At 36.5% G+C, this 16,185-nt stretch overlaps 1 non-coding gene and 1 pseudogene across 1 annotated transcript; both read right to left on the reverse strand.

Annotated features, from left to right (window-relative positions):
- Positions 1-2,106: 2,106 nt before the first annotated feature.
- LOC118758941 (U6 spliceosomal RNA) lies at positions 2,107-2,209 on the reverse strand. Its single transcript, XR_004995890.2, has one exon. It is a non-coding gene; the product is annotated as a U6 spliceosomal RNA (small nuclear RNA).
- A 10,584-nt stretch (positions 2,210-12,793) lies between these two features.
- LOC118758909 (U2 spliceosomal RNA) lies at positions 12,794-12,972 on the reverse strand (annotated as a pseudogene).
- Positions 12,973-16,185: the final 3,213 nt, after the last annotated feature.

Here is a 16,185-nt window from a genome sequence, read left to right on the forward strand (position 1 = left end):
ATTTTAGGTATAACAGATAATTCAGATATTACCTAGTCTGATGCTGTCATGCACAGATGAGAGTAAAGTATAATTACTTTAAAAATGTCGTGAGTAGCCAAGTTTGAACTTGAGTTTAATTAACACTTTTCAATGGAGTAATTTTTAATACTCCTCTTCATATCTTAATCCCCCAAACATGATCAGGAGATAAAATCAAATTGTAAATAGGAATGTCCATGTAAGTATACAAGCCACGTGGATAAGAGATTCAAATGTATAGCTTAGAGGCTTATTCCAAGAGAGTTGGGAAAGATCTAGCATTATTTTCAAATAAATGACATGTCACATAAATCACATCTAGACAGTATATGGATATCGCACTGCTGGAATTGAATATCTAACACAGAATTTCAAAATTGTCACTATCTTTTTTTTCTTCTCAACAATTTCTCATGTTTTATATCACCTTACTGAGGAACAAACTGGATATTGAGTCTAGTTGGCCTGATTAAATATAATTGGCTTCCAATGAACTTAATAATTTAAGATGAATTTATGTGCATAATTGTTAGCATTTATCTACTCTCTTGGTATCAACATCTTTTCTTCTGGATTTTCTCTTTAAGTGTTGATTTATAAATGGTTTTTATTGTTCTCAAATTTTACAGTACTTAGCACTATTTTGCCAGATCCAAATATTTAATAGATAGGCTTGAGCTCCACAATTATTCAATTATGTAAAAGAGAAAAACCAGCAGAATTTTAGCAAAATAGGAGACAGTAATTTCCAACAAAATACAGTTCACGGAGATTGGAGAAGCACCATAGTACATGACTACACTATTCAATATATAGTTGGTCTCAGTAAATCCTAAGAGCTCAGCTGGTCTGTCACTCAGAGATTTATTGTGGGTTTATGAGTATTTTCCTTTTAGTTTTCACCTGATACATTGGAAATGCCCTTCAGCTTCAATATGTGAACCATTTTCTTGTCTTTCTGACAAGTTTCCATACTCTAGACTACAAGTTTCCTTTGTTTCTTCCTCACAATCCATTATCCCTTAACATTCAATTCCCCTATATTTAGCTTTGCCTTCTAGAACAAATCACTTGGTTCTATCTTAAAAAAAAAATCAGTTCATGAATTGATGGGGTATGACCACCCTGTGTGCTATTTTACTTGCTTCTTCATTTGATGCTCCGTAATGAGAAGCTACAGCATCTTACAGAAGGGTTGAAATTTCAGAGCAGGACTTCAACTCTCTATTCCTGCTCTGAGATTCAGCCATTTAATTTATTTTTTTAAAACCAATTTAAAATTTCAGTCTTAATATGTTACCATGGGCCTTTTCAGCCTTACTTCTGTCATCTAGAACAACTACAATATACCCACTGCAGATTATTTTTTATTATTTTATGATACAATTACATAGACTCTGTGATTTCCATTAACCTCTCCCTTATTCCCTCCCTTCTCCCTCCACTGATTTCCACTATATTATTACAATGGTGTAGTCCTTCAAAAACAGTCCTTAGTCCATCACTCTGCTATTTATTTGGGGTATGGACAATAGCAGAGAGTCCATCATTCTATTGTCAAGATGTATTTAAATAGTTTCATTGGGAGTTTATCTGTGATTTGTAAGTAGAAATACCTACTGCACTGTATCTTCACATCTGCATATGACAGTCTCAATTACACAGTTACTACACATTCCTTTAAATGAAAACCCAAAAACAAAATCAACTAACAGGAAGAAAGTTAAAAAATTTACAATTCCATTAAGTTAAATAACATGCTGCTAAATGGCCAGTGTGTCACTGAAGAAATGAAAAGGCAAATAAAAAACGTTTTAGGAGAAAATGATGCTACTGTATGACCTGTGAGTCAGTGAAGAATTTAATAACAGAAAAGAAACTACTTTAATAAAATGAAAATAAAAGTATCAAAACCCATGAGATACAGCAAAAAGGCAATATTGAAAGGGCTATTGATCTTATATTTTGCATAAAGGTTGCATTATATCAGAGAGGACAAAAGATATTGAGTATAATGGTCTTTAGTTGGGACTATTTAGTTGCAAATGGCAGGATTTTATTATTTTTAATGGTTGAGTAATATTCACAAATAGGGGACGCTTCCCAAATTTGCATGTCATTCTTGTGCAGGGGCCATGATAATCTTCACTGTATCATTCTGATTTTAGTATATGTGCTTCCAAAGCAAGCATCAGATTTTTGCTTTAAATGTACTTATTATTTATTACCTGTATTCTTACTATACGTCATATATGTGATCTTTGAAAATTCTTTATGGTCCATTTTATAGTCTGCAATGTACTTGGAGTTATGATTAATATTTACTTGTGGATTCTTTCTCAGTGGTACCTTAAGCCTATTCGTTTCTTCCAATATTTTTTTCCAGAGTTCTCAGTCTACTCTGATCATCACAGGCTAATTACTATAGCATATGAAATGAAGCTAATCTTGGAATATTTTTCATGTCGGTCAATATCACAATCCACTTTCTCCACAGAACCTCTCTTTTTAACAAAGTAAAGATCCTTATTTTACCAATAAATCACATCTCCTTTATGAGAAAACACACACATTAGCACAAACACACAAGCTATCACACGTGTAAAACTATGCATTTTAATTCATACAATCCTAGAATAGGGGAATCAAATGTCTTCCAGATTCCTAAGAAACTGTTGTAATCTTAATATCCAGTAAATGAAGGGAGCAAGAATACAAGCTTGTGCCCTATGTCTCAGGACTGCAAACAGAGAATCTACCAGGAACCATTGCACAGAATTTAGGAAGATCAGTCTTTCCTATCCCTGACCCCACTCTACATTTCCTTGCAATTATCTTGCCCCCAAGGAGCTAAGCCTACTAAGGTATAAAAGTTCCTGAAAAGCTGATACTGCCCATGCCTACTCTTAAACTTTCTTGGAATTACCGCCACCCCTGGAAAACCCGTAGAGCCCTAACTATAAAAAGCCCAGTCTGATGAAGGACTGAGCCTCTGAGATGTTGTTGCTCTATCTGTATGTGGGCAGATGGCCACCTTCTTTGAATTTATTGGGCTCTACTAAGGGTTGAGTTTGGCTGTGACTTCATTCCCCATTTCTGTTTCTTTACTTCTTTCCCAATATCTCACTTATGATAACCAAATACCAAACTTTTAAAAAACACAATGACATTGTCCATTCAAACACTCTTCGGTATAAATCATCCCAATCAATGTTTGATCAAGAAATACATGAGTATTTATCTGCACAGAATCTTAGATTTTTCAAGAAATGGCTTCATCTCTTAAATTTCATCTCTGAAGAGGAAGCAATTTGTCACAAAGTTTCTATTGCTGCTGGGGTTGCCATACTATTTTTACTTTTCAGATAAAGAATTTCTGCCTCTAGGGCAGTCAAACTAGCACCTTCTGCAATGATAATCTCAGTTCATTATCCCTTTATATGAAAGGTCACAACACATTTGTGGGATATGTTGCTATGGGCACATTTTTCATACACTTAATTTGACACAATATAATATACTGCTGTTTAGAGAACTCTACCCAGCTGCTATTAAATAAGCATTATTTATTATTTGTGCTATTAAATAATGTGAGAACTTATAAGCCCGAGACACATCCCGCGCCCCTTCTTTGGTTTTGCTTTCCCATTGTTTCTGATGGGTTATGTATATGGAAGTGCAGCAAGGTAGTGTCATAAGCAGTATTAAAATTTGAAAATTTTGATAAATGCCAAAATTCGAAATAGAAATCATAACTGTTAACTCTAGAAGGTAAAACCTGGGATCTGGTAGATTCAAATACATCTTCTAGAAGGATGCTTGATTATGAAAGTTGAGTATGAAGAGGTAAAACACACTTATGGTCCAGAAATTTGGAATCACGTTTGAAATATTTTCATCAAGGGTTCATTTGTTTGCATTAATAATAGCAGTTGTTTCTTTTATGTGTTCTGCTGATACAGAGTTGTGAAGCATTGATTTAGTTCTTGTAAATACGTTCTTATGTCTCATAAGTTCAGTAGTGCAGCTATGGCAATCAGTAAACATTTGTTAAACTAATAAGAAACTAGCAGAAGAAACTTTGGATGGGATGGCGAAACAACATTTCTACTCAGCTAGCAAATGAATGTATGAAGACATTCCATATAGTTTACATTGCTCACCATGTACGTTATATCCCATCGTTTCATACAGCAATGCTTGAGAAATCAGAACTTAATCCATTATGAACTTTTCTTAAAAAAGGGAAAATCTAACAATGATATGATGATGAAGAAACAAAACACCATATGAATAGTGGAGACATTCCACCACAAGACTGAGAGTGAGACAACAAAAATACCCTAGGATAAACCAAAGCAGAAAGAGCAGGATTCTACCAGTACTGAAAGACAGTGTCAGTCTGCTAGTGCTGGGTTACCTGCCTCTTTTAATCTGCATGATTTTCCACTGCATGCCTTTTTCACTACAGACTCTTACCTAAGCAGGTATTTTTTTGTTTTGTTTTGTAGCCCACCGTGAATTCTTGTTACTAGTGTGCAGAAGAACAAGATGGGCATATTGGTTGTTCAACAGGATAGGCAAAGATGCAAGTGAGACCCAGTTCATTATCTCTGCATACATAATACTCAGTTGTATAGGAAAACACCACATATGAGAGCCAGCTGAGCGCTCAAATCACAAACTTGAGGGGCTTTTTGTTATTAAGGACATTCACCTGTGTTAGTACATGAAAAAGAACTTTGGATAAATGATTGAACAGAGATGAATTTTTTTAAGTTAGATTGAAGTATACAACAGAATCCAAGTCATTAAATAAAAAAGTATGAAACAATCCATTAAGGCAGTTAATGGATTCATACCTTAGAATCACCCAAGGAGCTCCAAAAAACTACCGTATGCAACTAAGCACAGATTCCATACTTAGTTAAAAATCATATGAAATTCACCAGGATTTCATGACTCTTTTCTTAGATACTTAATGTTATTCTTATGTATATTCTTGATGTTAACCAGTATCCAATCTTTATGAATCTGTGACAATAAAATACCTGATGCATAAAGCATTAAGTATTTTTCAAAGAAATGGCAGTTACCTGTGAACAACTAATCTTCCCCCAAAAAAGTCTAGCCAACAAGAGAAGTAACTTTTTTTAATATTATGTATGAGAAAAAAATGATATGTTTTAACCAAAAAATCTTCAACTTATGTTTGGTTACGCTGTGCAAGTGAAGAGGCATTTACTACTTAAATTGCAATTTGAAGGTAGTAGTCACTGATTGTGGCTTATTATGGCATGAATGGAAGAACTAGAAAAATAGTCATTGAGGAGGAAGGGCCACTTCTGTCATCAGAACACCAGTCATTAAGCAGCAGGGGGTTGAAAAAAATGCTTTGCAAAAGCTTAGAACAACATTTTAAAATTTAACTCTAGCTTAGTTCCTGGGGGTCAGACTGTCAGTAAGAACAATTTGCTTTCAGCTAAAGCTGTCCTCACTGTAAAGTTTCTTGATTTCTAACTAAATCTCCATTTACTTTATAAAAAGCATAATACGTCAGGGGAATAATGATCCAAAAGAGAGATTGGAGGAATAGAAAAGTCAGTCTCACTTAGAAAGACAAATATCAACAGGTTTGCAGTAATGACTGGAGAACGGCAAGTGAGTAATGATGTGACTGGTAAACAAATAATTACTTGGAAATGAGTCAAATTTGCCCTGTCAGTGAAAGGAGTTACTAATATCTACACACCACGTAAAGGTGAAACTATAAATGTGGTGAAGCTACATAAATATGGGATCTGGATGTGTAAGAATTTATGAAATATCTGCATTTTGCACGGACATTTGCTTATACCTTTTTAAAAAAGACACATTTAAAAGATTACCCAATATGAAACTTCATACATAAGTTTAGTGAAAGGACGCTGGAAAGAATCACATGTAGTTTAAAAAGCTGAGAAATTTGGCTGAGCTCTCATGGCCTCTTTGACATTATCATGGAGGAGAAAGAAAAAGCTTCACTTGGTTTCATACTTGTCATTAAGTACAATATACACTAGTTAAGTATTAATAAATAAGTAGTTAACATTTATGCAATGATTCATTTCTGCTAAAATATGCATCAACTTCTCATCTATTATTTATCATTGCTTCCACAACAAAAAATGAGACTGAGTAGCCAGCATTGTCATTGTTTTTAAATATTACTTTGATTTTCACTACCCAAATCATAAATAAAGGATTATCTTCTGCACAGAAACAATCATGATGATGAATTAACATTGGCGCGGAGTACTTGCATACTCCATATGAACTGAGCTTCCAATATCAGCTCTTGTGTTTAGACAAACACAAAGTACAATGTGGTGCTTGGGGCGTAGGGGCTCATAATAATGAAAACAAATGTCCTGATGACTCAAATTCTTCTGCCACTTTTCATTCAGTCATTTGTATCACTGACAGTTTATATGTCCTGTCTTTCTCTGTTGCAATTAGTAATTTCAACCATGCCTGCAATTGCTCAGATATATTTATGAATACAAAAGACTAATTGTAAAATGTCCTGTGAGATCCATCTGTTTTTTGTTTTTGTTTGTTGCTGCTTTGAACTCTCAAGAGAATTAAGGTGTTCTCCTTCTCTGTGTTATTCGCTTACTCTCCAAGAACTAACATGTGTTATTTGGAATTCTAAAGACTATACCTACTACTGCTAATAGTGAATAATCATATGGCACTTTAATGTTTGTATTTTACATAGTCCAGTAAGACCCCTCAACATGTTTAGCATCATCAGAGTTTCATGTGGTAACATTGAGAATTCAAGCCAAGATCTATGGATGCACCTAAACATATGTGGAACTGTCCAGCATAGACTGTATTCCAATAGCGTGAGCCAATGGCACAGAGGAGACATCTCCGGACAGCAGGCCAGAGGGCTTGGTAAAACTTGGTTTCTATCATATAGAATGCTTGCAAAACTCACACACCATCTTATATTTTAATGCCTTCATACAAAAAAATAAAGAAGGCAATGCTAATTAACACCAGAGATGTGTTAAGATGATTTAGTGAAAGAACCTTTAAAACTATAACAGCCATATAAATGCAAAGCATTTTGATGTAGTGGAGTTTAGAATAACAATATTTTTAGCCAATTACTGAAGTGATGTTCTGTAAGTTTTTCTACTATCATAGTACTAACCAGGTCTTAAGAACAAATCTGTTTATCCAGCCTCTTGAGAAGCAAGAACTAATGGAAGTGCCCTTTTCTCAGCAACCGAGGACACCCATAAGATTGGCTTCAGCCACACACTCCCAGATGCACAGAATCCTGAAGCCCAACTGCTGAAGACAGGAAGCAATTAAATATGCAAATGAAGAAAGCTGCACTGTGCAGATGACATTCAGCAGTGTTTCTGTGTGCACCTCCTCCTCCCTTTCCTCTCTGCTTCTGTTCCCCTCAGGACGCAGGCTAGTGTGAGACTTCTATTCTGCTCCCCGCTAAATGTTTTTCATTCTCAACCACCTGCCCCAGGCCTTCTCGTCAATTATTCATCAAGACAGCCTATGAATATGCATAAAACATCTCAGAGTTTTATTACGTTAAAAAATATATAGAAGAATGTGTTCTGAGCTCTCTGCTCTCACGAACATCCCTCTGATTTCTAGATCTTCTATCTTAAGCACAGTGTCCTGAGGCTGGTGTGTAGGGGTGAATCCATCAACAACGCTGCTTTGTGATCTCAACTCCAAAGGCCCCTAATTTAAATCACTATTTCTGTTGCTGTTTTCAGATTTTGGTTGTTTTTTTTTTTAAGTTTTCCACCTCCAAAAGGAAAGACATGCTATCATGAGTGATGCAGCACATGGCATTGTGCATTGACTTGCTCTTCTCAGCTAACCTTCCCTGATGCACACTCCAACTCTGCTGCCCCGAGAGATCTCATACTTAACCTTCCTAGCTTAAATTTCTTCTAGCATTTTTCCATGCCTTTTTTTTCTTTTTTTTTATAAGACAGACGCTACTTTTGTAAAGTGAAATACGTGTAATAAACGTAAGAAGACACTTATTTTGCCATTGACTATTCATTTTACTTTTTGCAACAGTAACCATTTCTCACACAGAAGCCTTTAAGTGACATTATGGACTTTTATGTTATGATCTCAATTTTATCAGCATGAAATTGCCCACAAAATGCAGACTGAAATAATGAAGTTTAATTCAACATACACATGTTTCTTTGTATACAAATTTTTGTGAACATTGATTTATAGCTCTATAATATAAAATTAATTTATGATAGAATATATGCATGGATATTAAATTTGTAAATCGTTAAATATAAAAGCAATTCTTTAAGCATTAAAAGCTATTGAATGGCTTTCTTTTTTTCTGTAGAGTAGAAATATGGGTTGCAGGTGAATCCCTACCTCAAACACATCAGCTTCTGTTTTTGAATCTTCATCAAGGCTATTGAGGACTTGTAATAAACCATTATACTTTCCCATGTTGGCAGGTCATTTAATTCCAAGTTCCATTTAATAGCTTGCTGTTCATTTGTGGAGTGGTACATTGCGTGACATGTTCCCCACCTCCCAGGAACTGAGATCAACAATCTATCTGTCCAGTAGCATTTGTCTCCTGAAATATTGGTCTCATAGCTTCAGGCAGTGGCTCCAATTGAGGTGCCAGGTTTTTAGCATCCTACTGACCCCAGTAATGCCCTCTCTTATTATTTGAATTTCATCCTATTGATGGCACTACATGATGATATTTGTAGCTTCTTTCATGCAGGAGCTACAATTGTATCTTCACAACAGCATTTTTTCTTTCCTTCTCTTGGTTCCAAGACCCCATCATGCAGACAAACACAAAGCAGAACAGGAACTTTTGTTCTGCTTTATACAGAGCCATGTAAGAATTGTTTTGAGTAATTGTTCTTTATAAATAAATGAAAAATATAAGAATGCAGTTAAAAATAAAAAGTTCTCCTATGCCTAGCATGAATGTCAGGGGAAAAGCTGCCACAGTAACCTCAGTTACCACAATAGGCATGGTGAGATTACATAATACTCAAACCAACGGTCAGTCTCCCTCTCTTTCCCATAACAAGGGAGTTGCAGGTAAGGAATTCTCAAAACAGTTGTGTATTAAAATTACAGACTGCTTGGGTATTTTAGCATATGTGGGACTCCTTCACCCCATATCAGAGTATGTGGTTTGAATCTTGGCTATCTGGTTTCTCATCAGGTGTAAGCTAATGTATACCCTGGGAGACAGCAGATGAATGCTCAAGTATTTGAGTCCCTGGGACACAAGTAAGAGACTGACTGAGTTTTACACATGTGGCTTCAACTTAACCCAGGCCAACTGTGTTGGGTACCTGTGAAATGAGCCAGTAGGTGGAAGACCTCCCTCCCTCCTCACATGCACATGTATGTGTGTGTGTGTGCAATAAAAATGAAAATGAATAAACACAGTTTAACATAATGAAACTATGTTATAATGAAAGTATACTTAGAAGGAGGACTCACTGTTTCAATGATAGCTTATTTACCATAAGCCATATAATATCCATAGACTTAAAAATGAATTTACTCAGTCAGAAAGTATAGGTGAATAAATGATTGCATACTTTGTCAAGTCATATGGTTTTCTCCCTCATGATTTTTTGCTTTCCTTCTACGTTTTGGCATCTGAACCACTTATACCATCTCTAAAGGGCAGAAAGTTTTTCCATACATAAAACATTCAAATGAGATGAACTCCAGGAATTAATCCAAAAATAAATTTAAATCTATGGCAGCAGCTTGAAAACAAAGAATTGTTTTATTATTTCTTTGCTTACAGCACTCATTTCTTGTGTGTCATTAAACTTAATGTCAAATCAATAGTTATATTTTTAGCTTGGAATTTTCTGCTTTGTTCCATTCATTCTTCATTCTAAATAATCTCAAATTTAACCTACAAAATAGGGTATTCATCCAATATGTTATTGAAAAATCTAATTGTATAGAGTGCCATTTAAGCATAAATGCCAATTTTCAGTAATAAGGGTCACTATAATAATATTTAATCCCTCAATGACTTTTTACTAGCAAAAAATGCCCTTTAAACATGTACGCTTCCTTTATTTCAAATTCAAAAATGAATCACTACACTTTGATGAGCATTCCATGACACTAGATATTGTAGTTAAATTTTTCCTGTTTAACAATCTTATTTATTTATCACTGCTTTCCTTGTCTTCCCTGATGTATTAATTCAGTGAATAGCTATTTTGAAAACAAAGAGCATTGGCTGAAAGGTTGTTGGAGTATGAAACTACACAATCTCTTGCTCAGCTGACAATCTAGAATAATTATAGGAGATGGTAATAAATTATTATCTTGCAAAATATACTGACCCCTTGGATTCTGAGTCATGGAAAGAAATGGCATCATGGGGCTGGAAAAGCATAGATCCCTTCTGGGTGGAGTAATCAGAGAAGAGAAAGAATTGCGGAAATACTCCAAGAAGAGGAAAGTCCATCAAGAAGCAAACCACGGTTAGGCCATGTAAAGCACAGACTGTTCGTGGTGTCTTGGATGTTGTAAACAGGAGGGATAAAGAAGCCATGGGGGAAAACTCTCATGCAATTTCTTGCCTTCCTATCCTGAACCCAAGTCTAGCATGAATGTTCATGGGAGTTAAGACATTAAAATTGTTGCTAAGGTGGTAAGGATAGATGATGGGGAGGAGTAAGGGTTTCACAATAAGATCTAATGTCATAATGTTCTCTCCCATGGTTGCAAGATGGTCTGAATTATGCCCTGGAATTAATGTGCCCCGGTCTCCTGGGAGGAACATTACACTCCTGCCAAGAACAAATCAAAAGTCTCAAAAGGCTAAGTTTAACTAATGTGCAAATCTGAGAGCTCCTCACTACCATGTTTTTTGAAGTAAATGGACATTTTTAAGAAGAAAATCTTCTTGTTATTAAATGACCCTTATCCCATATGTGTGTGGTGGTCGTGTGTATGTCTCAAGAAAATAATTCCACTTCACAACCACAGGTGTGCATGCCCACATTTCAGGTAGCAAATAGCCCTCGGTATTGATAATGTTTTAAATAAATCAAACTCATGAATAAATCATTGCCAAATGTTTGGGGATTCCTGTGTACACATGGAACCAGCCTGACCCCTGCATGTGAAATTTGTCATCAACAACGGAAACAGGCTTGAAAAAAGGTAGAAGACACAGCCTCACAGAGCACTTTGAGAAATGAGGTAAAGGGGCTCTGAACATGCAGTTGCCCAAAGCAGTCAAGAGAGACAATGTTTCAATTTGACATAATGGAAGTCCCTGGAGAGATTAATTTTTTATTTCAACATGACTAAGATAATAAGTAAAATGTTAAAATACCTAATCTGAGTCCCAACACAAAGATAACTAGTTCTGTTTCCAAAAAGACCAGGATGTCCCATGACATGTTTGTTGTGATGCTCATTCCTTTCTTTAAAAAAGCATCCTAATGACTGTAACTCAAAAAAGGGGGGGGGGTGTTAGATTTTATTTTTAGGAGTACAAGTCAGTGAGGAATAAGCCAGAGTATTATATGAAGTATGATTCTTAGTGAATACTTACATAAGCCTTTTCTTTGAGAAATTGTTTATAATTAAGAAATACAATTATGACTGAAAACAAGTTAACAAACAAAAACCTTTGTGGGAAGATGTGAAGCCTCTGGCACTAAAGTTGAGCTTCACATTTCATAGCCACGTCCTAGACAAGGAGATGAATGAAGTGTAATTGATATTAATTTAATAATGTCATACTAACAATTTGGCATAGAAATAGACTATTATAAATCATGTGTAAAAATAAATAAAAGCTAGTAACCGAACTAAAATGATGAATCAATAAAATATTCTATTACATCATTTAGTTTACTGAGAAAAGACTGGTTTTATATTCTAATACAATGCAAAAAAAGGATTCAAAATAACTAAAGTACTGTGGAAACAATAAGAGGAGTATTTTGAAGAAAGTATTTCAAAAACAGATGTAGCAACGTCCTAGGTGACATTCCCTTTAGAGATAACTGGTTTGAGCAGGATTCACAAAACTACCTTATACAATGCCATAACCTATCAAATCACACTGAACTGGAATTTCTGCATTAGCTAAAGTGATCTTAATTTGCTAATAAAGATTACAGAAAACCTCTACCAAAAATAGATGATTCTGAATAAATTCTGAGAAGCAGGAGCCAAAGCAACCATCTATAGCTAGCATGAAAGGAATGTAAGAATTCTCAGAATCAAAATAAAGTGACATGTGTCAATCTTTACAAAATATAAGTATCTCATACAGGAGGTTACGTAGAAACCATTCTTCTGAAAGGTGGCCTGATAGAAACTATCATAAAATTATCATAAAAGATTCAGTACAAACTTGTTTATTAACTGTTTCTACAGGATTTGCCTAGCACTATCTGTTTAACCTCAGGTTAATATCTTACGCGTTATTAATCATTATAGCTAAAGATCAATGTTTCAAAATGCTTGCTACCATTCCTCTCCTTTTGTTCTCTATAAACTCCCCTGACCTCCACTGGCCGTGCTCTGCCTCTCCCAAGTACATGTCAGGATTCTTTAATAGCTCTGCTTTTCCTTTGTCCTTCGCATCACTAATAAGCATCTTTTACACATATTCTAAATTTCACTTTTTCCTGGGCTCAAGACAGATTAGAGTGACAGCTGTACATTCTCCTCTCCCACATAACTTCTATAAAAAAGTTCCTCATCTAGGAGTGTATCTAAGGACTCTTCTATAGTTAAGGACTGATCTTCCCTAATATGTATTACATCCAAATTCCCCACCACTGTTTACAAAATCAGCTTAATAGCATGCGTTCAATGGACCAACTACACTTGACCTTAGCCAAAAGGCCAAGAAGCGATCAATGGACCAACTACATTTACCATTATTACTAAACTATCTGATCATCAAAGTTCCTAATCTTTACTCATTTTTAAAAGATTTGTCTGTTCCTATTGCAGTTTCAGCATATGTGCCTCTATTTATTTTCTCCTTTTTCCTGCCTGTGCCTCACCTATCATTCAGAACATCAATTTAAGTTTAGATCAGCAAAGAAACCACTTCAGTTGCTGCCTGTGTCTCCTCATTATGGTCACCAGTGCACTTCAGGTGAGATCTTTTCCAGTCAGTGGTATGAAGCTGCAGACCTAGCAGAATGTGGATTCCATGCAGCTTGACAAAAGCAAAGGACCTACACACAAACATTATTCCCTCTCACCCCAGTTAGAGGGGGGATCTCTTCATTTAGTCCCTGTTATTTACTCCAAATGAACTGGGAGTGGGCAGTGGATTATAACTACCAGCTATGATCCTAGATCTAGATCTTAAAATGCAAACCACCAGATCATTTTTGCTAGCCAATGACCTTAGGCCATCATGGTGAATGTGATTACAAGGAATCTCCTCTTACGGAATGAGAAGTAATAAGCCCTTCTAAGGCATGGAGCTCAATTCCATATCATGGTCATAACACCCCCTGGAGGTTGGCAGACACATCCCTCTACAGTTATATTCCCTTCATGTCATTATGCGCACCCTGCTCCCACCTACTGTTCCTTCTGTCTCCTAAATTCCACTTATTTTTTAGAGATGAAGACACTGAATGCTGCAGACCTGACATGTTCAGAAAGGTGTTACTTTGGAAAAGTGAGTAAGGTAAGTGGAAAATATTTGTTTATCAAAGACATTTTTTTTTTTTTAGTTGCCTTAAACTGTACGTTGGCCTGAGCTCCAGAGAGGAAGGTGGTAAGAACTGGTTTGAAAGAGGACTGAGAGATTATGGAGTCATTAGAGACTTCAAGAGTTGATGGTTGTCGGGCCCGGTGGCGTGGCCTAGTGGCTAAAGTCCTCGCCTTCAACGCCCCGGGATCCCATATGGGCGCCGGTTCTAATCCCGGCAGCTCCACTTCCCATCCAGCTCCCTGCTTGCTGCCTGGGAAAGCAGTTGAGGACGCAATGCATTGGGACACTGCACCCGCGTGGGAGACCTGGAAGAGGTTCCAGGTTCCCGGCTTCAGATCGGCGCGCATCGGCCCGTTGCGGCTCACTTGGGGAGTGAATCATCGGACGGAAGATCTTCCTCTCTGTCTCTCCTCCTCTGTGTATATCTGGCTGTAATAAAATGAATAAATCTTTAAAAAAAAAAAGAGTTGATGGTTGTCTCTGATTGTCCCTCCACATTGCAGTCATGATGGAAAAAGATGCTTAGTTGGTAAAGCTTCAGACAAAAGCTTACATATATCTAAAAAACACTCAATTATTATTCAAAATTAGCCAGAGATTCCTCCCTCTGTTATAGAGAAAAAATCAGAGAATTCAAGGCCTTATAGGTGGTTGAGCATAGATTTTTCTCTAAATGGAGAAGTTGATGCCTGGAGACCATAACTCATTCAAGTGAAGTCACTAAAATAGTGGTACTGATAGAGTGACATTTGGCTTTTCTGTTGCTAACTTAGGTCAATATTCACTTTACTAAATAAAGCATTCTTTTCTGGATAATAATGCAGGCCAGGCATATTGTTTCACTTACACAATGTCAATCATCACAACACCTTTAACAGACCAGGAAACTGAATTCCATACCTTCTTATAGTCATGGATATCAGGAATTTGAAAGAAGAAATTTGCTTCAGGCCATATGTGTATTTAAAATATGCATATGTGTGCCACACATGATGGCATCGAGTTAAACACACACACACACACACACACACACACACACACTCACACACCTCAAAGCCCAGGCCAGAATTTAATTACTAGATTACAAAGTTCTTAATTATTCATGAAACTACATTATTTCCTCGGAGCAAGTCTGTTGGCTTCAGGATTGTCCAGTTCAATTCACAAGCCTTCAAGGACACATGCCAGATATCAACATTTCAACATAATTTCCTAGGGGAAAAGTATGGTACAATCTTTCCATAATAAACATAGTATATCTCTAAATTTTGAACTTACTAATGGAGCCAAATACTTAGGAATTTTTAAGAATTTATCGTATTATTTCCTAACAGTCAATATATGTAATATTGTGGCCGGAAAAGGGTTCTTGACTCTCAGAGAAAGTCTCTCAAAACAATATACCACATACAGAAGATTGAACGCAGTGAAGTCATGTCCATTCTCTAAAGATATTCAATAATCCTCAGCTATTTTTTTTAAAGATTTATTTATTTTTATTGGAAAGGCGGATATACAGAGAGGGGGCGAGACAGAGAGGAAGATCTTCTGTCTGATGATTCACTCCCCAAGTCACTGCACAGGCCGGTGCTGCACCAAACTGAAGCCAGGAGCCAGGAGCTTCCTCCAGGTCTCCCACAGGGGTGCAGGGTCCCAAGGCTTTGGGTCATTCTCAACTGCTTTCCCAGGGCACAAGCAGGGAGCTGGGTGGGAAGTGGAGCTGCAGCTACTAGGATTAGAACTGACACTCATATGGGATCCTGGAGCATTCAAGGTGAGGACTTTTGCTTCTAGGTCACCACGCCAGGCCCTGTTTTGACATTTGCTTTATATTTTACTATCTAAATATCAACTCCCTTGCATACTAATTATATATGTATGTTACATATATTTGTATGTGCAAAGGCGACTAACTACAGGTATTTATATGTCTATTTACATATGGTATCTGTGTATTTACATATCTCTCTCTATATATAATATAGAAGTATGATGTAGCCAATAGCCTCTGGGCATGGCCTTGAGCTTACCTGCCCTGGTCTAATGCACAACTTCTAACCCTGCATAAAGAATGTCACCTCTGACATGATTGGAAGGTCAACAGGATTAGGCATGCTTTTTAGCCAATCTCAGTGTCATTATTAGGTGAAGGGACTACCTGAAAATGTCCTCCTACCTTCCTCATTCTTAACCTAGAAAACCCTGGTGCTTGTGTTGAATAAACAGACATTTCTCACCAGCCTGTTTCCGGTGGTCCTTATAGCTGAAGGTCACCTTGGCCTCACCCTCGGTGACTACGGGGCCTGCTGGCAGATTTAAATCACAAGATATGTCATATACTGTTTTTTTTTAATTTTATTATTATTGGAAAGCCAGATATACAGAGAGGAGGA

This window comes from Ochotona princeps, chromosome 3 (genome assembly GCF_030435755.1).
Source record: "Ochotona princeps isolate mOchPri1 chromosome 3, mOchPri1.hap1, whole genome shotgun sequence".
Lineage (NCBI taxonomy): Eukaryota > Metazoa > Chordata > Mammalia > Lagomorpha > Ochotonidae > Ochotona > Ochotona princeps.